Below are 25,588 nucleotides of genomic sequence, written 5' to 3'. Positions count from 1 at the left end.
TTAAATATCATAAATTACGAGCTCCACAGTATGCTTTCAACAAGGAAATGTCAATAGCGAGAATAATGGTCCTCCTTTTTTTTCTGCCTGTGCCGCTGAAAAGGCACCACACTAATGGCTTGTTCTCCAGGCGTCTGACACAGCTGGGTGCCCACGACGCTTTACGTGCAGGTGGTCACTTAACTTTCTTACGGAAATATTTACGACACCAGTTTCCACTACAGTGACAGTCTCATATAAAAATATTTCACAGGTCAAGAATTTGCGTTGCAAATGTGTAGAAACAAAATGCTATTGATATAACAGTGTCCAAAAAATTTTCGTCGGCATTGTAATACATTCACGCACTTACATACATTTCAGAACTCTTAAAGTACGATTCTTGGTTTCCAACAACCTTTTTCACAAACCAGAGTCCCTAACCATTACTCATTACTCCTTACCTTATTACACATATACATATTCGTCGACACGACAATCTTGCGACGACACTTCAGTATTTCATCATAATAAATACATAGTGTAATCAAACTCCTCATATAGCATCAGCTTATTGATCATAAACGTACCTCAACAGCATAATACACATTGTCATCGTAGTAATAACATCATAACACCTCAGTCAAATCTCTAAATCGTCGTAGCTTCCTCCAATAATTTCGAAACCTAAAAAATTCTCTGCTCATGTCAAAAGTGTCATCTGCCTGAAACGTACTTTAAAAATCGTGATCCCATACCAAATATATCATTCAAAGCTCTCATAATATCACAATGTGTCCGAAAAAATATGAACAGTTCACAAAGTACAGACAAAATACAATTTCGTAAGTGTGAAGTAATCCAACTCTGTAATTGCGTAAACATGTGTCACTGACGTAATAAAAAGTTGGTCTCTCTCAGTTAAATGATCAGATAGCTGTGTAATTATGTGTTAGAGAAATATGGTACCGAGGTGTAAAGTTGTGTAAGCAAATACCATATTAGCTAGGGCTCCTTGTGCTTGCCAAACACATGATACACAAAGTAAGCGTGTACCCCCCTGAGGATTACTGTAATTATACCCTCAGGTGTTACAGATTACAAGAATGGAATGAAATGTATTACGGAAAACCTTTGTAACATTGTACTTCAAATATCTTTAATTTTGTACTTAATTGATTTATTTTTAATCACTCAAATACGTGTCCTGTAGCGCTAAATGTGCGTCTTGTTGTAAGATAATCTCTGTGGAAGTGTCGTAGTTATCGTCCTCCGAAAGCTAAGTTCTGCAGAAGCCAATGTACTTACCTCATGATACACAAAAGTGAAATGCTTTGCGTATAGATATCTTAGTTATTATGCTTACTGCCGTGATGAGGAAAGTACTGTGCTGTAACGTATTGTTGTCCTACGGAAAAGGCTGTCTCCTTGTAGTCATAGCACAAAAGTCACCACTAAAACATGTCTCACTTTACAGAAGAATTCAGAAAAAACTGTGCAGATGTAAAACAGATACACCGCAAAAGCAACATTGTAAATTGTCACTCATTAGTAACGTCGTGATATAATCGTGTAGCTGTCACATGAACTAACCACTGTGTCATCTGGTATCTCTCACATAGTACTTTAATTCAGAATGTATTTTCAAGTAAACCAAAATATTGCATTAAAATCTCATTAGCAGTACTGGTAAATGTTGTAAGTATGTGAGCCTTATAGTCGTTCCGTAATCGTGCAAGTAAGAAGCAAGAATGCACCCACACAATAACACTGTGTTGTCTGTTCAAAATAACAATGCATTCGTAATTTCTGTTTAAATAAGTTCTCTTGGTTCTTGACTGGATATTTAACTTCAAACATTGTTGCATGGTAACAGTTTCTAAAGCATACTAATAACGTGAAGTGGAACGTTCTATGGCAAAGACGAAGTTAAAAAGCAGATTATCTTTCAATAAACGGTTTTACATGTGAAATGTGGTGTAAACCTTTGCTCTTCTTAGTATGCAGAGTTTCAACTTTAACGCAATTATCATGTGGTATCCGTCGGTAAAGAATACTGGAATTTTGCTCAAGGTTAGCGTCTATGTTACTTTTCTCTGAGCCAGCCGGCGCATGCGGCAGCCTGCGGTGCGAGTCATTTTCTGTTCCTTTGTTGGCGCACGTCGTTATTGGGATTTGGAGACCTAACTTCAACAAATTCAGCGTGACGAGAAGGCTCTGCCCTGTTTGAAGCTCGCCAGTTCTGATGCAGTTCAGGTCTGTCGTTACGATCATATCGTCTGTCGTCATGTTGGTAGATTCCATAGTTTCTTTCTTGTCTATCACGTGGTGGAGAATTTCTCCCTGAGTCGTAACTGCGCGCTGGACCGTTGCGTCTAAAGTTATTCTGTCTCCCTTGATAATAATTATTTTGGTTCCCATATTGTCTGTTTCTCTGATTGTCTCTGTGATAGTCATTACTGTGGAGAGGTGATCTTTCCCTGTAATTATTACTACTCTGCCAACGGTTGTCATACGGGTGGTGTCTGTTATGGTCACGATTTACGTTGTAAGAATAGCCTTGTCATGTATTATTTCTGTCATCTCGGAATTGTGACAGATGTGACCTGTAATTGTTGTGCTCCTGTTTCCGCATTCCGCGATTGTCAGTGTCAATTTCCAGTTCTTGTAACAGTCCCTGAAAAGCTTCAATGTCATCTTTCCAACGTCCTGCTAAAATAATATGTCGTAAATGTTCAGGCAGTTCAATTAAGCAAATGCGGATGAGTTCTGAGGGGCTGTATGGGTTTGACAGGTACTGATTCTTGTGCAACATGCCTTCAAAATATTCCACAAGACTGGAAAATTCAGATTGTTCGAAATGTTTCATCATTATGATGCTATGTTTTACTCGGTCTTGTGTAGCTTGAGACCAATATGCTGAGAGGAAGGCATGATAAAAATCTCCGTCACTGTGACAATCGTGAATGACCGATCGCATTCTTACAGCTGGTTCATTCTCCAAGTAGCCACACATAGTAAATTCTAACCTGTGCTCCAGTGACCAGTTGGGAGGAAAACAATGAGAGAATTGATGGAGCCACGCTTGTGGATGAATGTCATTGGCAGAATTCTTAAACGTTTTGAATTTACGTGTAGTAATGAACAACTTATAGTCAAAATCATCGTGTCAGCGAGTAGCATATCGGTCATTGTTACGTCGTGTCGGCGGTTCCATCTCAAAATTCGGTGCACCTTGCCAATTTCTTTCATAATTTCCGAAATGCCCTGTGTTATTATTTTGTGGCTTTTCCGTATTTCTAAGTTCCTCTTCCCGTATTGGAGTGCGAGTGTCCTCTGAAATATGAAATTTTTGTATTACTTGTGCCAACTGATCTTCTACTTCCCGGATTTCTCTTTTGTATTGCGTATTAATTTGATTCTGATTTTGTTTGAATTTCTTAATTTGTTCATACTCTTCTGCGTCAGTGATGGCTACAGGCCTTGTGTCATTCAGATCATCATCCACCTTTGCAGATAAGTTAGTGAACTGGTCCGAAAGTACGGCTACTTTCTCGGATAGTGAACTTATTTCCTCAGTGTGTTTTTCTGAATCAAGTTTCAGAGTGTCCATTTGTGTTGAAAACGTATCTACTGTGTCCTTTAAATTTTCTTGAGTTTTTGCAAGTTGCGTAACCGAATCGGTAGATGCAACTGAGTCAATTTTAGCTTGCAAGGTGTCGTGATTTTCATGAACAACAGTTTGGAGTTCTTTTATGGCTGCTTCGTGATTCTGTAATGCATTTTCATGCCGCGAAAAAATAGGTTGTAATGATGTAAAAACACAAATTTGTGAGCATTTTCAGACTTTTTGATATTTCGATTCAATGTTTCAATGTTATGTAAATCAGTTGTTAAATCTTCACGTGTTTGTTCAAGTGCGGTGTCAAACTTCAGAAGATTTTGTTCCATTGCATCTAACTGTTGCTGTGTTTGTCTCTGGTGTTGTTCCATTGTGTCTAACTTTTGAAGCTTTTGCTGTGTTTGTCTCTGATTTTGTTCTATTTGTTGCATTAGCTGTAATAACAATGCATTAGTGTCTGGAATCTGTTCCTCTACGCTTTTTGGCAGTGCTTTTGCACCGGCAACATTCACATTTTGACAAGCAGAAAATGTGTCTTGACTTATTTGAGAAGACAGTGAGGACCGAAAACCTAAGTCTACGGTATTTGCAATATTGTGTTCTGTCATTTCGGATTCCTGAGGCGAGCTGTTGCCGACCGATCGATCGATAATGCTTCCCTGTTCACTTCCTGTTTCACTGTCTACACCATTATTTGCCACCCGCTCCATTTCCCTATGCACAATTACCAAATTACTACTTCGAATGTCTGTTAATTCACTACACAGTGGTGCTGATAAGCTACACTCGTCGTCAATATTATTTCTCAGTTTACTTTGGAGCCTAGTGTTAGGTTTTTCACACGCCATTATTGTCACAATATTTCGCACGATAACACAGAAAAGCATAATTTGAAGAGCAAAAATAAGAGAACACATTAACATAGCACTGAAAATAATGTCTAGTTAATTGCAAACGCAGCTGCGAAATACTTGGTGCAAATCTACATGCATGCCACAACTGTTTTACTGTACAACAATGAAAGACTGCAACTACAAAGGAGACCCTCTCTACAATTACGCACTAGCAATAAACAAAATCTACACTAATTACACAAACTACAAGAAAAATCAGAAGATTCCAGTGAGGTAACCTAGGCTAAGGGTCGACATATGAAACGTCCCCTTTTGAAGAATTGTATACGACTGTGCTTAAACTGACACACAATATTTTTAGCGCAACGCAATCTGACTTTCAAAAATCCCTACAAAAGAATAGTCCTGACTAACATTACTCTATACGTTTCACAAATCACTTACCTCACAAAAATCTTCGTTACTCGAACTACTGCAATACAGCGAGCGCCACTACTGCCAGCTAAATAAAAGATTCAAACTACTGAAGGCACTAACTACTGATAGGGATAGTTAGCAAATGAAAGATTTTAATAGAGAACAAACACTGTATTTACCTTAATATCATCAAAAGTCATAATATTTGTAATTTCAAAACTCCGCCATTTCCTTCCACACATCCACCACTGCTGCTGGCGGCTCACCTCTAACTGCGCAACGCTACGCGCTGTTCACATCCAGCTGCCCAACACTACAATGGCAGGCAACAATGCAAACTAGCCACAGACTGCACACAGCACAGCCGGTGATTTTCATGCAGAGCGCTACATAACGTTGCCAATAAGAAGGCATAAACAGCCTACTTACAATGGGATACAGTATACCTGAAGTGAAGCATCGGAATCGATGATTTGAGCCTTCCCTGTGAGACCAGTTTTAGACAGTAAGAAGAGTCTTCTTGTTCTTAAGTCGGCATTTTGCTTTTTGTATATAATTCCGGTGCAATTCCTGTGTTTCATCGTCAATGTGAATTTTAATGGGATACAGTAAACCTGAAGTGAAACATCGGAATCTAAAACTAGTCTCACAGGACAGGGTCAAAGAATAGACAGTAAAAAGAGTATGTCTTCTTGCACATAAGTCGCATTGGGCTTTTTGTATTTAATTCCGATGCAGTTTCTGTGTTTCATCGCCAATGTGAAGGTCCAAGGGATACAGTACACCTGAAGTGAAGCATCGGAACCTAAAACTGGTCTCACAGGAAAGGCTCTAAACGCAGACAATAAGAAGACTCAGTCTTCTTGTACATAAATCGGCATTGTGCCTTTTGTATTTAATTCAGGTCCAATTTCACTGTTTGTTTATCCCTTGGACCTTCACATTGACGATGAAACACAGAAATTGCATCGGAATTAAATCCAAAAGGCACAATGCCGACATAAATACAAGAGGACTGAGACTTCTTACCGTCTATGTTTTGAGCCTTAACTGTGTCACCAGGTTAAGCTTCCGATGCTTCACTTCAGGTTTACTGTATCCCTTGGACCTTCACACAGTCGATGAAGCACATAAATTTCATCGGAAATAAATACAAACGGCACAATGCCGACATAAATACAAGAAGACTGACTCTTCTTACCGTCTATATTTTGAGCCTCTCCTGTGTCACCAGTTTTAGATTCCATTGCTTCACCTCAGGTTTACTGTATCCCTTGGACCATCACTTTGACGATGAAACACTAAAATCGCATCGGAAATAAATACAAAAGGCACAATGCCGATTTAAGTTCAAGAAGACAGAGTCTTCCTAATGTCTATGTCTTGAAGCATTCCCGTGTCACCAGTGTTAGATCCCGATGCACAACTTCAGGTTTATTGTACACCTTGGACCTTCACATAGTCGATGAAACACAGAAATTTCATCGGAAATAAATACAAACGGCACAATGCCGACTTAAGTACAAGAAGACTGAGTCTTCTTACTGTCAATGTTTTGAGCCTTTCTTTTGTCACCAGTTTTAGTTCCCGATGTACAACCTCCGTTTTACTGTACCCCTAGGACGTTCACATTGACGATGAAACACAGAAATAGCATCGGAATTAAATACAAAATGCACAATGCCGACTTAAGTACAAGAAGACTGACGTTTCTTAGTGTCTATGTTTTGCGCATTTCGTGTGTCACCAGTTATAAATCCAGATGCACAACTTCAGATTTACTGTATGCCTCGGACCTTCACATTGTCGATGAATCACAGATATTGCATCGGAATTAAATACTAAAGGCACAATGCCGACTTAAGTACGAGAAGACTGAATCTTCCTACCTTCTATGTTTTGAACCTTTCTTCTTGTTGTTGTTGTTGTTGTGGTCTTCAGTCCTGAGACTGGTTTGATGCAGCTCTCCATGCTACTCTATCCTGTGCAAGTTTCTTCATCTCCCAGTACCTACTGCAACCTACATCCTTCTGAATCTGCTTAGTGTATTCATCTCTTGGTCTCCCCCTATGATTTTTGCCCTCCACACTGCCCTCCAATACTAAATTGGTGATCCCTTGATGCCTCAGAACATGTCCTACCAACCGATCCCTTCTTCTGGTCAAGTTGTGCCACAAACTTCTCTTCTCCCCAATCCTATTCAATACTTCCTCATTAGTTATGTGATCCACCCATCTAATCTTCAGCATTCTTCTGTAGCACCACATTTCAAAAGCTTCTATTCTCTTCTTGTCCAAACTATTTACCGTCCATGTTTCACTTCCACACATGGCTACACTCCATACAAATACTTTCAGAAATGACTTCCTGACACTTAAATCTATACTCGATGTTAACAAATTTCTCTTCTTCAGAAACGCTTTCCTTGCCATTGCCAGTCTGCATTTTATATCCTCTCTACTTCGACCATCATCAGTTATTTTGCTCCCCAAATAGCAAAACTCCTTTACTACTTTAAGTGTCTCATTTCCTAATCTAATACCCTCAACATCACCCGACTTAATTCGACTACATTCCATTATCCTCGTTTTGCCTTTGTTGATGTTCATCTTATATCCTCCTTTCAAGACACCATCCATTCCGTTCAACTGCTCTTCCAAGTCCTTTGCTGTCTCTGACAGAATTACAATGTCATCGGCGAACCTCAAAGTTTTTACTTCTTCTCCATGGATTTTAATACCTACTCCGAATTTTTCTTTTGTTTCCTTTACTGCTTGCTCAATATACAGATTGAATAACATCGGGGAGAGGCTACAACCCTGTCTTACTCCATTCCCAACCACTACTTCTCTTTCATGTCCTTCGACTCTTACAACTGCCATCTGGTTTCTGTACAAACTGTAAATAGCCTTTCGCTCCCTGTATTTTACCCCTGCCACCTTTAGAATTTGAAAGAGAGTATTCCAGTCAACATTGTCAAAAGCCTTCTCCAAGGCTACAAATGCTAGAAACGTAGGTTTGCCTTTCCTCAATCTTTCTTCTAAGATAAGTCGTAAGGTCAGTATTGCCTCATGTGTTCCAGTATTTCTACGGAATCCAAACTGATCTTCCCCGAGGTCGGCTTCTACTAGTTTTTCCATTCGTCTGTAAAGAATTCGTGTTAGTATTTTGCAGCTGTGGCTTATTAAACTGATTGTTCGGTAATTTTCACATCTGTCAACACCCGCTTTCTTTGGGACTGGAATTATTATATTCTTCCTGAAGTCTGAGGGTACCTCGCCTGTTTCATACATCTTGCTCACCAGATGGTAGAGTTTTGTCAGGACTGGCTCTCCCAAGGCCGTCAGTAGTTCCAATGGAATGTTGTCTACTCCGGGGGCCTTGTTTCGACTCAGGTCTTTCAGTGCTCTGTCAAACTCTTCACGCAGTACCGTATCTCCCATTTCATCTTCATCTACACCCTCTTCCATTTCCATAATATTGTCCTCAAGTGCATCGCTCTTGTATAGACCCTCTATATACTCCTTCCACCTTTCTGCTTTCCCTTCTTTGCTTAGAACTGGGTTTCCATCTGAGCTCTTGATGTTCATGCAAGTGGTTCTCTTATCTCCAAAGGTCTCTTTAATTTTCCTGTAGGCAGTATCTATCTTACCCCTAGTGAGATAAGCCTCTACATCCTTACATTTGTCCTCTAGCCATCCCTGCTTAGCCATTTTGCACTTCCTGTCGATCTCATTTTTGAGACGTTTGTATTCCTTTTTGCCTGCTTCATTTACTGCATTTTTATATTTGCTCCTTTCATCAATTAAATTCAATATATCTTCTGTTACCCAAGGATTTCTACTAACCCTCTTCTTTTTACCTACTTGATCCTCTGCTGCCTTTACTACTTCATCCCTCAGAGCTACCTATTCTTCTTCTACTGTATTTCTTTCCCCCATTCCTTTCAATTGTTCCCTTATGCTCTCCCTGAAACTCTCTACAACCTCTGGATCTTTCAGTTTATCCAGGTCCCATCTCCTTAAATTCCCACCTTTTCGCAGCTTCTTCAGTTTTAATCTACAGGTCATAACCAATAGATTGTGGTCAGAGTCCACATCTGCCCCTGGAAATGTCTTACAATTTAAAACCTGGTTCCTAAATCTGTGTCTTACCATTATATAATCTATCTGATACCTTTTAGTATCTCCAGGGTTCTTCCATGTATACAACCTTCTATCGTGATTCTTAAACCAAGTGTTAGCTATGATTAAGTTGTGCTCTGTGCAAAATTCTATCAGGCGGCTTCCTCTTTCGTTTCTTAGCCCCAATCCATATTCACCTACTACGTTTCCTTCTCTCCCTTTTCCTACACTCGAATTCCAGTCACCCATGACTATTAAATTTTCGTCTCCCTTCACTATCTGAATAATTTCTTTTATTTCATCATACATTTCATCAATTTCTTCATCTGCAGAGCTAGTTGGCATATAAACTTGTACTACTATAGTAGGCGTGGGCTTCGTGTCTATCTTGGCCACAATAATGCGTTCACTATGCTGTTTGTAGTAGCTTACCCGCATTCCTATTTTCCTATTCATTATTAAACCTACTCCTGCATTACTCCTATTTGACTTTGTGTTTATAACCCTGTAGTCACCTGACCAGAAGTCTTGTTCCTCCTGCCACCGAACTTCACTAATTCCCACTATATCTAACTTTAACCTATCCATTTCCCTTTTTAAATTTTCTAACCTACCTCCCCGATTAAGGGATCTGACATTCCACGCTCCGATCCGTAGAACACCAGTTTTCTTTCTCCTGATAACGACATCCTCTTGAGTAGTCCCCGCCCGGAGATCCGAATGGGGGACTATTTTACCTCCGGAATATTTTACCCAAGAGGACGCCATCATCATTTAATCATACAGTAAAGCTGCATGCCCTCGGGAAAAATTACGGCCGTAGTTTCCCCTTGCTTTCAGCCGTTCGCAGTACCAGCACAGCAAGGCCGTTTTGGTTACTGTTACAAGGCCAGATCAGTCAATCATCCAGACGTTTGCCCCTGCAACTACTGAAAAGGCTGCTGTCCCTCTTCAGGAACCACACGTTTGTGTGGCCTCTCAACAGATACCCCTCCATTGTGGTTGTACCTACGGTACGGCTAACCTTTCTTGTGTCACCGGTTTTAGATCCCCATGCACAACATCAGGTTTACTGTATCCCTTGGACCATCACATTGACGATAAAACAAAGAAATTGCATCTAAATCAAATACAACAGGCACAATGCCGTCTTAAGTACAAGAAGACTCAGTTTTCTTACTGTCTATGTTTTGAGTCTTTCAAGTGTCACCACCTTTAGATTCCGATGCTTCACTTCAGATTTACGGTATCCCTTGGTGATTCACAGTGACGATGAAACACAGAAATTGCATCGGAATTAATTACAAAAAGCACAATGCCGACTTAACTACAAGAAGACTGACTTTTCTTAGTGTCTAGGTTTTGAGCACTTCCTGTGTCATCAGTTTTAGATCCCGATGCACAACTTCAGGTTATTGTATCCCTCGGAACTTCACATTGTCGATGAAACAGATAAATTGCATCTATATGAAGTACAAAAGGTACAATGACGACTTAAGGACAAGAAGACTGACTTTTCTTAGTGTCTATGTGTTGTGCCTTTCCTGTGTCACCAGTTTTAGATCCCGATGCACAACTTCAGGTTTACTGTATCATTTGGACCTTCAAATTGACGATAAAACACAGAAATTGCATCGGAATTAAATACAAAAAGCACAATGCCGATTTCTGTCCACACGAGTCGCTTTAGAAGAGTATGTACTTTAATTCTTCCCTGGGGGCCCAGTGTAAGTCTCCGATGCACCACAGCAGGTTTACTGTATCCCTTCGATCATCACTTAGACGATAAAAAAAAATTGCATCCCGATTCAATACAAAATTCGCAATTCCGATTTCTGTCCTTAGGAGTACGGTTTATAAGAGTATGAATTTTGGCTCTTCCCTGCCGGCCCAGTGTTAGACTCCGATGCACCACAGCACGTTTACTGTATCCCTTCGACCACCACATTGACGATGAAACACAGAAATTGCATCGCGATTCAATATAAAATTCGCAATGCCGATTTCTGTCCACAGGAGTACGGTTTAGAATAGGATGTACTTTAGCTCTTCCCTGAGGGCCCAGTGTTAGACTACGATGCACCACAGCAAGTTTACTGTATCCCTTCGACCTTCACATTGACGATGAAGCACAGAAATTACATCCCGATTCAATACAAAATTCGCAATTTCGATTTCTGTCCCCAGGAGTACGGTTTAGAAGAGTATGTACTTTGGCTCCTCCCTGGGGGCCCAGTGTAAGACTCCGATGCACCACAGCAGGTTTACTGTATCCCTTCGACCATCACATTGACGATGAAACACAGAAATTGCATCCCAATTCAATACAAAATTCGCAATGTCGATTTATATTGACGAGTGTAACGTTTCGGGGAGCCCGTTTTTTTTTTATACAGATAGGCATATTGCATAGTGCCCCTACATATCGTCAAACATGGATAGGCTCTTACTCAATTACACTGCTCTCCCACGGAGGACAGGAGCTCGAATATTAGAGCATGAAAACTAACTCCAACCCAGCAATGTACCTCCGTGTACTGTGTCGATGTAGTAAACATACAAAATCGCCCCTTTTACATCATTTGTACATATACTGCGAAGACAGACAGCACCATACATATTCCTCCCAGAATTAGATATCCCCCTGTGAGGTGGGCGGTCATCCATCCCCATGGGTGGTGAGAGCGCCCTCAGCGGATGGAAGTCACTCTCAGAAATATTCTACAAATTCGGGCCCTGTTACCATCGAGACAAACGCATTACTGTTTCTGGTCCAGATACTTTTGCTTGCTTGCTTTCTTTCTACACACATCTCCAGGCTCTGGGATTACAAGAACACATGTATTTTCGTATGGTCTGTACACAGCAATAGCCTACCAATTGCTTGTTAGCGCTTATCCTGTCTGTGATGACCTTTACATGAGAACTCTAAAGAAATAGAGGAAAATTATAATTCCACTCGTGAACACCAATGTCGGTGATGTAACACATTCCAAATCATCCCAATAATTTACAAAGTGAATTAAGGTGTTTCTCATATCTAGAGAACAAGCAAACATCTCCTTCGCCTGCTAGATTCACATACCAGAATCTACGTTCCCTCAACTAAATGAAGGCACGAAACGTGCAGAAGCAGTCAGCCGAAGAATTTACATGGGAGGGAACAACGGTCAAGTGCAAACACACCTCCATATTCAATCTTCTCAAATTTCCACGCGATCACGAAAGCTGCCGAACACAAACTATGAGTTATCTTTGCCTTCCTATAGAGGGCAGAATAGTGAACTAATACAGACACATTCCTGCATTCCAACAGGCCTTTGCATTCAGACAGCAGCTGACGTTAATGGTATACATGACTCATTGCCCCACAGGTCACCGTCGCTGCAGGCCAAGCATGCATAGACAGAATGATCGTACGAAATCGTTCACATATATATTTTACCCCTGTACTTACAACTAAACGTTACCATTGCGAACTCTGGTGAATGAGACACGTCATAGAGCGATGTATTGGAAATGCACCCTGCTGATTGCTGTGGCTCTGCGAATTCAAATATCGGTACCAATTCTTATGACTTGACATACTCTTCCCATGCTATCACTGTACTCCATGACAAATCCATACCTTCCTTACGACTGGACATTCATTTTCTTTGCACATATCGGTACACGAACATACACTTTATAAGCCTAATGCTCAAATGCGAACATATTGCGCACCCCCTTCTACTAAGCATAATACTTCATCAATAACTAATCGCTGGCAATACGAAATAATACTGAGAGAGAATCAACCATGGGTGGACATGTCTCTCAAGTTTTTCTTGAGTGTGCTACCACCATATTTTAGAAAGAGAGGTTTCACCGCTAGATGTTAAGAAAACCCGATTCCAACAACTACTGTATGTTACTGTCACAAGTGGTCTTGGTTCTACAGGTGCATATGACTGTCAATGTTAAAACCTATACCTGCTTTACATATCGAGTTACGACATTGAATGAGGTTGTTTTTTGTCCATACAAATACCATGACAGCGATCGTTGGAGTATATAGACCAACAGCACACTTACACGTCACCAACGGTGCATCCTCGTATTAAAATTACCCAATGTAGAAAGTGATTTGGCTAAGGAACATGGTATGAAACTGGTATCTGCGAATCCCTCACACCACCACAGCTAGATATTTCTACAGTATTTGTAGCGCATTCTGTCTCGATCCGATGTCAGAGGTTAGGTGATATACCCACTGAGCTATAGGCGACAGTTGATTGAGAAGGATCACAAACAGTAGTAGATGGTGTGCTAATTGAAGTCATAAGAAAATGTACACAAGCTTTTTAGATCTCTAGTGTTACGCTATCTGCTAGAAATGATGTCTATGATTTGGAATCAGGTCTTTCCATTCAATCACATCCCTGCATTGGAACCTATTGACAATTCCTTTAATGATTACAACCACTACTCAGTCATATTTCTGACACTCACATATCTCAAAACGAGCCACCATTCTCGAATCTGTATGCTACGGTAAAATACTAACCTAGTTTTAGTCAGCTCCTACACATCTTGCAACTGCTCAAATTTTTACAGCTTTGCTCATGTGAACATTCCATTTTAAGTCAGAGAAAGACATTGTGGTGTGCATACTGTAAGACCTTCAGTACACATACCACCAGGTTATTTGACTTGTCGCTCTAACAAAGTAGGCGAGTATCAGCAATATATCTCATGGTCTTATCGTGGCGTGTTTATCTTCTGCCGTTAGGTCAGATGATAGAAATGCCCCTTGCACGCTTAGAGTAGCAGACTGATGGTGACCAACTTTAAACAGAACTTGTTATTTTAATAAATGTGTGTGAAAATTAATCAAGCATAAAAATTACTTAACTTGGTTCTAGATGCTATTTACAATTGACAATCTGAAGTTCCTTTGGTATTGGTACGTTAACCGCATTCTCACATATACCTCTGATACTTTACCATATTCCTGTACATAGCCATGAAGATAAATGTATAGACACTTTTGTAATCTTATTAGGCGCAGACTGAAACTTGATTACAAACTAATGTAGACTGACTAATGTAGACTGACTAATCGGAGGTCTGTACATTCGTTACAATACCTCGCGCGTTCATGTATCACTGCGCGAGTGTGATCTGCGAGGAGAAAAGGTTCTACGTTAGCAGCAATCTCATTGGCTGCGTTACATATTAATACGTGGATCGACGGAAGCCGAATTTGGTCCATCTCTATGGCAGCGCCTTCTCGTAGTGCGGAGATGAATGAGTGCTGCGCCTGCGCTGTTGTGCTGTTGTGCTTAGTGGGGCGCGCTCTAGTGGGAAAACAGCGTACGCGCTGATTATGCAGAACTATGTACACAACAGATATATCCACCACCTTCTGCAACCCATTTAGATACATGTCGACCTCAGTTAATGCCACAGGACCATGTTTTGTCCATTCAGTGATAATGTGTGCAACGTGGTACGTCATCAAACTAGATGTGAATGGATGCGGATGTCCTTCAGACTGTAGTATCTGCATCTATCAGTCCAAAATTCTAGTTCTTACTACCTATAATTTTCCAGACAGTGGGACCCTGCTCACTGAAATTTCGTAATAAATAAAGTTGAACGTATCATTTGTTATTAGGGCAAGTTTTTCTTCAAATAATGGATTAACTTTTTGAATTTTAATTTTTTTTAATCAAATAAAAATTAGTTCTCGGCAATGGTGAGCCTAAATAGTCTGTCAATGAACTGTAAGTTACAGCAAATGAATTATGACAGAATTTATTCTAAAATGAGGAAACAATAACTTATTGAACTGATTTGTTATAATATTACGAAGTGAAGCATGAGCTCTTCCCAGCGCATTGAGTTGAGTGAATTACAAAAAAATAACTTATTCAAATAATTAATTTTTTACACATATAATAAATGTTTCAACAGTTAAACATCTTAACCACTCAAACAATTTGTATAAGGAAAACTATTACAAAGCAATTTGATGATGATGATGATTTTTAGGTGGTGATTTTTATTGTATCAACGAACCCAACCAAACAACCAGCCAACCAACCAACCCGAACACGCGCGCCCTGACAGTGACATCACTGGCCACAGCTTCTGTCGCGGCCGTCGGCGTTTCAGGGCGTTACCGCCGACGGAAGAGGTCGCGCCATGGCTGAGCTCGGGTCTGCAGCGCCCTCTGCCATTTGCATGTAAGGAGGAGCACTGGCCCCGATACGGACAGTCTATTGACGATTGTCTGTTGCTAGCCTTTCATGGAGTTTATAGCGGAGCCATTGCAGTGTGATATTTCCTATTGCATTCGACTAGGCTCAGTACACAGATTACTGTTGGATATTACTTTGACTTGTATTGCTGGTGCACGTTTCATCAGAAATAGAGATCAGGTATCTCGTCATTCTAGCTGGCGCAATTTTTGTTATTAATGATTTTTCGGCTAACAGACATAGCTACATCCTGGTCACTACTCACGCTGTATACAATTTGTGGTGGCTGCCCCAAAAGTGCCGCCGAGGACCTTGGGTTTGGGAGCTGTCACAGAAATTCTGATAATGATGATGGTTGAGAATAGATTAACCTAATATGGAAAAACATTTATTAGATTTTTGAATATGTAATATAAATGTTGCAGTTTCAACAACAGTAGTAGTATTCTGTGAAACCAAAGTTCTCTAAATATCTTAAGTCTGAGAAATCAGCTGACAATTTTACTTCACAGGAAGTAGAAAAGATGTGATATTCAGCTACACATCGTTCTATATCCATTTCCGGATTATCATTATATAAGTTTATATGTATGTGGAAAAATATTTCTAAGTATTATAAAAAGCATTAGTTTGGAATGTTGTTCTCTCACAATGCGTTGTATTGTCATTGGAAAACTAAGAAAAAGAAGAAACTGATACCTTTCTTTCCTACTGTAAGGCTTGTCAAGAGAAAAAAATTTAACTTTAGAAAAATCCTTCTTATAAAGATAACAGTAATAATAAAAAATTGGTTTTTGGAATGTGAAAAAAAGGGCAATCATCTCATAATTTTAAGACTTAATTTTTCAAGTTGATCAGTGATAACAAGTAAGTTTTACAAATCTAATGAATTTTAAATACTTAATTTTCTATAAATAGAAAGGCCAAATATAGCAATTCACAGCTGTTCCTCTTAAATTAGTCCTCTTACAATAACCACAAAGTTGATGTAGTAAATTAAATAAAGCAAATGTGATGTAATGTGTCTTAATACATCTAATTACAAATCTGAATCTATGAGTATGAAGTCTTTGAAAACAATTGCCTTATCATAGAATTGATTATGATTTTTTTTGAAACTAAGGACGATACATTGGTAGAAATCTGAAACAATCATTGAAAAATGTGACTGCAAAACAAAAAACAAGAATTAATAAAGAAAGTTAATTTATTGCAGAAGGGAAGTGAGGCAAGAACAGGAGAGAACACCCAGTTGATAATGGATTTCAAAACAAATTACAAACTATAAATTTTGAAAATAATATAAACGCAGTTGCATCTAATCATTTCTTAACTACAGTAAAACGGAAATTTACGAAAATTGTAGAAGATAACAGACTTATTTTCGTACCATGGTGTATTACTTTTTTGTGAGTACCATATGCAAACATACTAATATTAGGGATCTCAGTTCCAGATAAGAAACTATAGGATCACCAATGAAAGAGAGAATTAAAAAATTTAAGATACATTTTTTTATATATATCTAGTATGGGTAATTTTCAATCACATGGATCTGGAGGTAATTAAATATAATCATTAGTTTACAATATGGAATTTACAGATATGCACCATTGATAGGATTATCTTACATCGAATTACCAGATATAATAAAAAGTAAATAAGCATGTATTAATGTAAAAACTTTTGAACAAAAATGTTTTCTGTGGGTATAAATCTGCATTATATCCTATACAAAAGATTCGGCAAGTGTTGGTAATGATCATGACCAGAAAATTGATAGATACATTGTCTTTTCAATGTTTAATTACCAATTAAAAGTCCGTTTCATGAAAAAATATTCTTTATTTAGATAAAATTTTAAGAATGAAAATAGAAATTATTCTTAAGACTTGTTTGGAGTCAAATATGAAGTTAAATTTGTGGTTTACAATTACTCCATTGCACTAGTAAAAAACTGAACAGATTAATCTATAATTATCCAAGTTTTAAGAAACCATTAAAAGAAGAAATTCCAGAGGCATATTCCTATGCAAACGTTGATAATTTTTAAAACTTACAGACAGTTTCATTCGTTATTCATGTTCCTTTTGAAAGTTTACTATTGAAGGTAGTTGTCCATCAATTGAATCCAGAAATGTCATACACAAATAAATATCAAAAACATGAGCAGACTCCAGTCTGTTATATTAAATATGTAATGGACACTATAAAAATCCTGTTTATAGAAGACCAAATTTTGATATAAATTTATTGAATGTATAAGAAAGAGGTTGAAGAAATTATTCTCAAATTTACAAAATGATACCATTAACTCCTGAAGCACAATAAAGATATGGAAGATGAGAAACAAATTACACAATGTACCTTTTTTCCATCTTGATAAGAAAATATTATTCACTGAAAAATAAATTAACTGGAAAACTTATAAAACCATTATGCTATAAATGTAATTTCATTAGTTAATACATGTGAATTCTGTACAAATCTATTTACATAAATTATGCGGATAAGATTCGCTTCTGTTTTTAAAAGAACTTGTTTATGAAGAAAACAAAATAGATTTAATACCAAACAACAAAGAAAGATATATTAGTTTTGCTAAAAGAACAGAAACAATGTGATTTACTGGCACATTTAAATTTACGTTTAAGGCTATGCCACTTGATTTGCCTTCAGATTTGATGGAGGTTTATCATCAGAAACTTTTTCCCAGGATAGTTATTTAATTTAGTGAACAAAAAAGGCATATATCCACATGATTGCAAGGATTCTTGGAAAATATTTGAAATTAAAGACTCAGTCTACTGTAAAATGTCACAGTTAATTACCAGCAATGGAAGCATAAGTGAGAAAGATTATAAATATGAAAAAATAGTTCAGAAAACATTTAGTATTAAAATTTATGTGAATAGAATGATCCGTATCTAACAACTGATTTTTTGTTATAGTCTGATGTATCTGAAAACTTTAGAAAAACTTGCACAGCACAATACCAACATGTATAAAAGCATATTATTTAGATCCAAGGTTTTACTTGGGGTGCAGTGTGGAAAATGACAAAAGTTCAGGTAGATTTATTACATGATTTTGGTATGATTTTATTTCTTGAAAAAGAAATTAGAAGAAATATCACAGTGTTCTAAAAGGTACATTAAAGGAAACAGATTCATATTTGGTTCTGATATTTGCATAAATATGTGAGATAATTCGATATATTCTTAATTTATATAGATAAGGTATGCAACAGTGTTTACCAGATGTTGAATTTGAAGGGGATAATCCAGGTCCTTTTGATAGTACGAAAACAAGTGAAATTTCAGATGTTGCTAAAATTGGATATATTTTTGAAGTAGATTTACAGTATATAAAAGAATTACATGATTTACACCAGGATGTACCATTAGCTCTTGAAAATAATTTGCTAAGTTTAGTTTGAGGCACAATTTTGTTACTTACTGGAAAAAAAACATATGTGGTTCATTATAGATATCTTAAGCAAATTAGTATTTATCATCAGGAATAAAATTAACAAAAATATAAATTAATCAAGCTGATTGGTTGATGGAGTATTTTATATCAATTATTCATGATTCTTAAAAAGCCATTTTTGGCAATTACCTCTCATTTCTGCATTTATAGTCTTAAAGATAGTCTTTGGCAAGACGATGGAAAATATTTCTTATATTTTGTATAACCTCTTAGTGCTAGATGAAGAAAAATGTTATATTTAATTAACGTTTGGCTTTGCTATTAATTTATAATTCTTGTTTTAAAGAGTCTTGCTGCTATTCATATGACTTAGACAAAAATCACGTTTAATAAACTGATCTATATTAGAATGAGTAGACTCGATTTATCTAAAGAACTGATGTATGATTTTCACTATAGGATAATGAAACCGAACTGTGGACAAATATTGGATTGTATTATCAAGATACAGATATATGTTTAATTTTCAAGCTAAACTTTTTATGAAGATATGAAATGGATGGTTAGTATCTAATTTATCAGTGACTATGCTGAAAATAATATTCATGGTATTTCACAAGTTAACCAGCAAGTTGTCGAAAAAATGAAAGATGAATGCAAAGGAAACATAATGGAAAAATTGTGGTCTGAGAGCAAAAATGTATGCTTATAAAGTCGTTGATAAAATATTCTATTTTTGAAATTACATTTAATATCATTATAATTTTCTAAGCTTAGTTTTTTTTCTAAAGTTAGTTAGTTTAATATGATTCATATTTTTCACTTTAACTATAGAGAACAGTACAGAAACATTAAAGTTCACCTTTTGTGTGAAAAAAGTGTGTTAGACCTGAAAATTGGATTATACTAGATTTGGCGCACTAGTTCACTCACGAAGGTCCATCGCTTTCGGGCCAAAACTTACCCAGAACCTACCAAGGCAGTCTGCTTTAGTACGTTCTGGCTCAATCTACTCTAAAAACACCTGGAAACACTAATGTATCCTCCTTTCCTTCCTGATTCATAAACCAAATGTTTGCCATGATTGATTTGAGCTCTATGAAAAATTATATGAAATAACGTATCTTTTTTTCGTTTTTCCAGTCCAAGTTCTTCTGTAAGGGAATCTTCTACGAAGTGTGACCAAATATGTTTCTATAACACGTACGCAAGGTATTTGTGTGACATTCGTATCTTTCTGACGTGCTTGCGGCAGATATGGGTACGGGAACTATGGTGACGCTATTATGAGTACCAAACGCGTCTAAACAGGACTAACGTGTTGTTACCCTTTGCTTGCCGCCGAAGGAAAAACAGCCGTAGGCATCCATCAAAGAATGAAGAATGTTTATAGAGCGTCATGGCGCACCTTCCACACCGATGGATTTCTACACACATGTTTCGTGTTGGTGGCGATTCGACCCAAGACCGTGGGCGATATGGGAGACCACCCTCATTCATTAAGGACAACGCGCGTGGTGGTGATGCGATTAGAGCAGACCAGAACACAACCATTCGTGGAATAGCAAAGAATCTTGACATCTGCTTTGGTACCATGCATCACTTTCTCCAGCAGGAGCTAGCTACCCAGTTTGCTTTTTGTTCGGCATTCAACAGCCAGGGTATTCACTGGCTGCAGAACGTACCATAGCCTGCTTGCGTGAAGCACCTGCTGCGTTACAATGTTAAAGGCAACACGTTTCTTGAACGTGTTGTTGCAAGCGGTGAGAGCTGATGTCACTATGGCAAACTAGAGTAGAAGGCGTCGACGATGCAGTTTTCATCCATCGTCCCCTCATCACAAGAAGTTCAAGAGCCAGCCATCTGATAAAACAGAAAGGTGGTGGACTCCCTGTTTTTATTTTCTTTTTACAGATTTAGGGCGCAAAACTGCTACGGTCATTAGCGCCCGGTCTGTGACTTAGGAAAAGGTAAAAAAAACGAAACTGGAAACCAGCAGCAATGGGAGCGAAACTCTAAAAACAGAAGCTTAAGTTTCCCAACTTTTTTAAGACCACTATAGAAGGGGGCTCGTTTGTCCCCAAAAAGAGAAAAGAGAAAAGAGCTTCAAATGACTGACGTCATCTCACTGGTGCTACTTAACTCGAGAACGCGATCAGCTGAGCGCGTGTCATCTGCTAAAGTGGAAGATATATCAGGCGACAGCTGTAGACGAGCGCGTAATGGAGTAAAATAGGGGCACTCAAGTAATAGTCTCCACTGCTCTCACCTGTGGACGGTGAGACACCTAAGTGGGGGAGGATCGCCACTTAAAAAATGTCGATGGCTAAAAAAAACAGTGCCCTATCCGGAGTCTAGTTAAAAGGAGGGTGGAAGAAACTCCTTACGTCGCCAAAAATTAACACAAACCGTCTTACTGGGAGAAAAACGGAAGCCGGTTTCGATGCTCCAAGAGTGGAGGCGGTCGAGACATCCTTGAAGACGTCGTTCATGAAGGCTGGTCCGTTGAGAGCTGTAGTAGATCACAAAATCGTCCACAAAGAGGGAGCCCGAGACATCAGGAAGGAGACAATCCCTGATTGTGCTAGGTGTTGTACTGTTTGCCATTGCCATAAATCCAGAGCCCTGGGGTACCCCGTTTTCTTGGGAGAAGGTACGGGAGAGAGTGGTGTTCACCCGCACTTTAAATGTGCGCTCTGCCATAAATTCACGAAGAAAAAGGAGCAGCCGACCTCGAAAGCCCCAAGAGAACAGTGTGCGGAGGATGCCTGACCTCCTACAGGTATCGTATGCTCTCTCCAGATCAAAAAATACTGCTATCGTTTGGCGTTTCCTGAGAAAACTGTTCATGATATAAGTGGAGGGAGCAACAAGATGGTCAACTGCAGAACTATGCTTTCGGAAACCGCATTGAGCAGGTGTTAAAAGACTTCGGGACTCCAGCCACCAGGCTAAACGGCAATTCACAATATGCTCCTAAACCTTAAGCCGTCGGCACACGGACGGTGCTGTCGAACGTTAACGTTGAGCGTGCCAAGTTCAACGTGCTGCTGAACGCTCAGAAATGATGCGACTTGTGCATACGGTATGTGGACCCCAACGTGGTATACGCGATCGCAACGCACTCCAGCAACAGTTGAGGGATGTTTCTAGTTTGTTAATCACACTGTTTACTCAACGGGCTTGCGTAAAATCCCACGTTAGCTCTATTAAAATGCACGTTTCTTCCATCGTCCATGAAAAGGGAAGTACGATGTCCAATCAGTAAGGACACAGGCTTATAAAAGTTCCATTACAAACAGTGCGTTACAAATCCGGAATACTTCTCCGCGTAAGACAAACATTATTTCATGATTCCCACATTTTAATAAAACCCCAACGTCAGTCTTACTTGATCACTGCTCTTACCCAGTAGCAGAATCTTTGCAACATCTGAATTACGAAGCATAAAAGAAGAAGGAGCAAAGTATCTTTATACAAGTAGCGTAAGCTGTCCTTTGTTCGATTGGCTTAATCTAATGTCACCCCTCAAAAAAAGGTGAACTTATATTAAACGAATAATAAATACAAGTATAGACTATAATATTTGAGGGTATGTAAAGTATCAGAACCTAAGAAAAACATGAGTTTTAGGGGAAAAAAATTGGTTGTGTCAGGACGCGAACCACCGCCCCAACAAAAAAAAAAAAAAAAAAAAAAAAAAAGAAACTCTTTCATGTACAGTGACGCTATTTATTACGCTAAACCAGCATCACACCTTTGGTACCGAATTGTAGTGTCTTACTGCTTGCTAAAAACCTTAATCGTAGCTAGTTTACTAACTGAAATTTAATTGTAATACATTGTACCAAGAACGTTGCGTTTTGGGTGGATCTTCAGTGTGTCGCTGCCCTCAAATAGCCTACTCTCATTATACGCAAGTTACAATACTTCTTTTGCCGCAAATATGTTTCTCATTATTTTATTGGAACGAATCACACAGTTAACAACGGGTTTTGCAGTGATTCTCAATTCGCTGGTGCTCAGAACGGCATATATACATATAGGCTTAAAATGAATGCCAATATGGCGCCTCACAACACTGTACTGAAGGGAGACGGTGTGCTTGTGACGTAGGTGGTGTTGTGCCATGTAATTGGTTAACGCTCAGACGCACGCTCAGAATATCTGACATGCCGGATATTGCTCTGCACGTTCAGAAAGACTCCCGAGCGTGCTATTCCATGCTGTGACGGCAGAAACTCGATACGCTCAACGCTCAACGTTCGGATTCACGGTCCGTGTGCCGACGGCTTTACATACAGTACTTTCCCAGAAGATGGCGGGAAGCTATCGTCGTTCCTGTTCCGAAACCTGGAAAGGACAAACATCTCCCCTCTAGCTATCGCCCCAGTTCTCTCACGAGTACTGTGCGTCCAAATTCGATTATAAAGGTGAAGGAGACAACACAGACTATGGTATGATAAATGCAGCAACATTTCGATGTGGATACCATCCGGTTCTGGGGGCGGAAGAGCGAGAAGAAGAGAGGGCGTGTCTGAGTTCCCGCATGGAGAAAACAGTATTATAGCTTTCGCGAGTTTGCTGAGATTTCGAGCTGTTCAAATTACCCGCCAGCGTTTCTCCCGAAGAAACGTGCAACAGAAGTGCAACCTCTTGCTTTCTCCTCTCAAAGTGTTGACCCAGTGAGTTAGAAATTGCGACAGGGTCCACTAATGTATCACGTGCGACAGTGAGCCCAGAGACCGAGGAGAAACTAGGCGCGCCAGAGAACCGTCGAAGCCGACTGCAAACTTCCGAGGAGGGAGTGAAGGTGTTAAATGAGCTAGTAAGGAAGTCCCAGCTTGCCTTCTTGCTACCGCGGATGGCGCGACGGCATCGCGCACGGAACTGCTTATAGCGGATACAGTTGGCCAAAGTAGGATGGTGTCTGAAAACGCGAAGAGCACGTCGCCGCTCACGTATTGCGTCACGGCATGCCTCGTTCCATCAAGGAACTGGGGGGCGCCGGGGCAATTCGGAGGTGCGTGGTATTGAACGTTCCGCAACTGTAAGAGTAACGTCTGTAATATGTGTCACCTCATCGTCGACGCTAGGAAAGTGACTGTCATCTAATGTCGCTAGAGACGAAAAAAGTGTCCAATCGGCTTCGCCAAACTTCCAGCGTCGCGGGCGCATATATGGCTGTTGAGGCTGCAGTCTAAGGAGACATGGAAAGTGGTCACTCGAGTGTGTATCATCAATGGCGAACCATTCGAAGCGCCGAGCTAGCGGAACAGTACCGACCGAAAGGTCCAAATGAGATAAATTTGTCGTGGAGGCAGACAAAAATGTAGGGTCCCCAGTGTTGAGGCAAACTAGATCCGCTTGGTGGAAGACGTCTAGCAATAGTGAGCCGCACGGACAAGGACGCGGAGATCCCCAAAGCGGGGGGGGGGGGGGGGGGCACTGAAGTCCCCAACCAGCAAGTATGCAAGTATGGAAGTATGGTGGCGGAAGCTGACCAAGCAGATGAAGGAGATCAGCTCGTGCCATTAGTGTGGACGATGGCATGTAGACAGTACAAAGAGAGAAGGTGTATCCAGAAAGGGAAGACAGACAATGACAGATTGGAAGGAAGTGTTTAAGGGGATTGGGTGATAATGGAGAGCATCATGGAGAAGAATCACGTCCTCCCTCTGCTGGAGTGCCTTCAACAGAGGGGAGATCAAATCGGACCGACTGAAAATGGGGGAAAACAACACGGTCGTGGTGATGCAGCTTTGTTTCCTGAAGACAGAAGATGATCGGCGAGTACGATCATAAGAGGATCGACAAGTCATCCAGATTGGCTCGAATTCCGCGGATATTCCAATGGATAATGGACATAGAGTGGACAGAAAAGGGCAGAATATGACCAAAGTTGCCCTCAACGACTGCTCAGAGCTGGCAGCCAACAGCGTGGAATGGCGTTCAGCCGAAGGCAGAAGATCCTGATCCATAGTTTGTTCGGGAGCAGCTCCTGCCACCAGCGATAGGCCTGTTGATCAGCCGCCTGCAGTGCGCCTCGGCGACACGGAAGACGGCCGAGGTTGGTTACTGCCAGGTGGTGCTGCAGATGAGACACGCCACGGCAGAGAAGGAGAGGAACTCTGTTTCTTATTAGCCTTCTTCGAAACAGGACGTTGAAATGACGGAGAAATCGATAGCTGTGAAGTCGGGTACATAAAAAGTTTTCACGAGTAGGCTCTTTTTTGGAAGTCCAGGTGTCTGTGTTCTGCTAAATCCCGAGCCCCAAAGTCAATGAAGGGTGAGCCTTTGAGTGAGCAGGGGAGAGTGGGGAAGTTGAACGGGCGATCTTTGCGCTGGCCGATCTGACGAACGTGTCACTAAAGGTGAGATCACAAGTCTGGGTGGCTGCCTCCTTTGTAGGCCGAGAAGAGGCGGCAAGGACAGTGCTGTATTTACCTGTGTGGGGCACAGTGGGCTTTCGACTGGCGAATAAAAATGGGGCAGAGTGAAGGAAAAGGCGTCGACCTTTGCTGCTCGAAAGTTAAAGACGAAAAGCTCATTCAGGAAATCAATCTCTAGAGGAAGCAGCGTAGTCACCCATACAGTTGATGCGACAAGGGGATGGAGATGGACAAGCACCCTCATGGGCATCCTTGTCACACGTAACACGTTTAGCCCGATTGGAACAGGACTGGCTGGTATGATGGAACTGCTGACACATCCCAAACCGTAGGCGTTGCTATCGGTAAGGGCGAACGGAAATAATCTCATAGCCCACTTTTATGTTCAATGGAAGTTGAACTCTGCCAAATGTAAGGAAGACAGTACGTGTTTCAACTAAGTCCTTGTCAACCCTTTTCATGACTATGAACTGCCGTTACGTCCTGGTCAGACAGGTAGTTTTGAATTTCCCCATCGTACAAT

This window comes from Schistocerca cancellata, chromosome 2, assembly GCF_023864275.1.
Source record: "Schistocerca cancellata isolate TAMUIC-IGC-003103 chromosome 2, iqSchCanc2.1, whole genome shotgun sequence".
In the NCBI taxonomy this organism is placed as follows: Eukaryota; Metazoa; Arthropoda; class Insecta; order Orthoptera; family Acrididae; genus Schistocerca; species Schistocerca cancellata.
The sequence above is the reverse complement of the archived record's forward strand: the minus strand, read 5'-3'. Positions refer to the sequence as shown.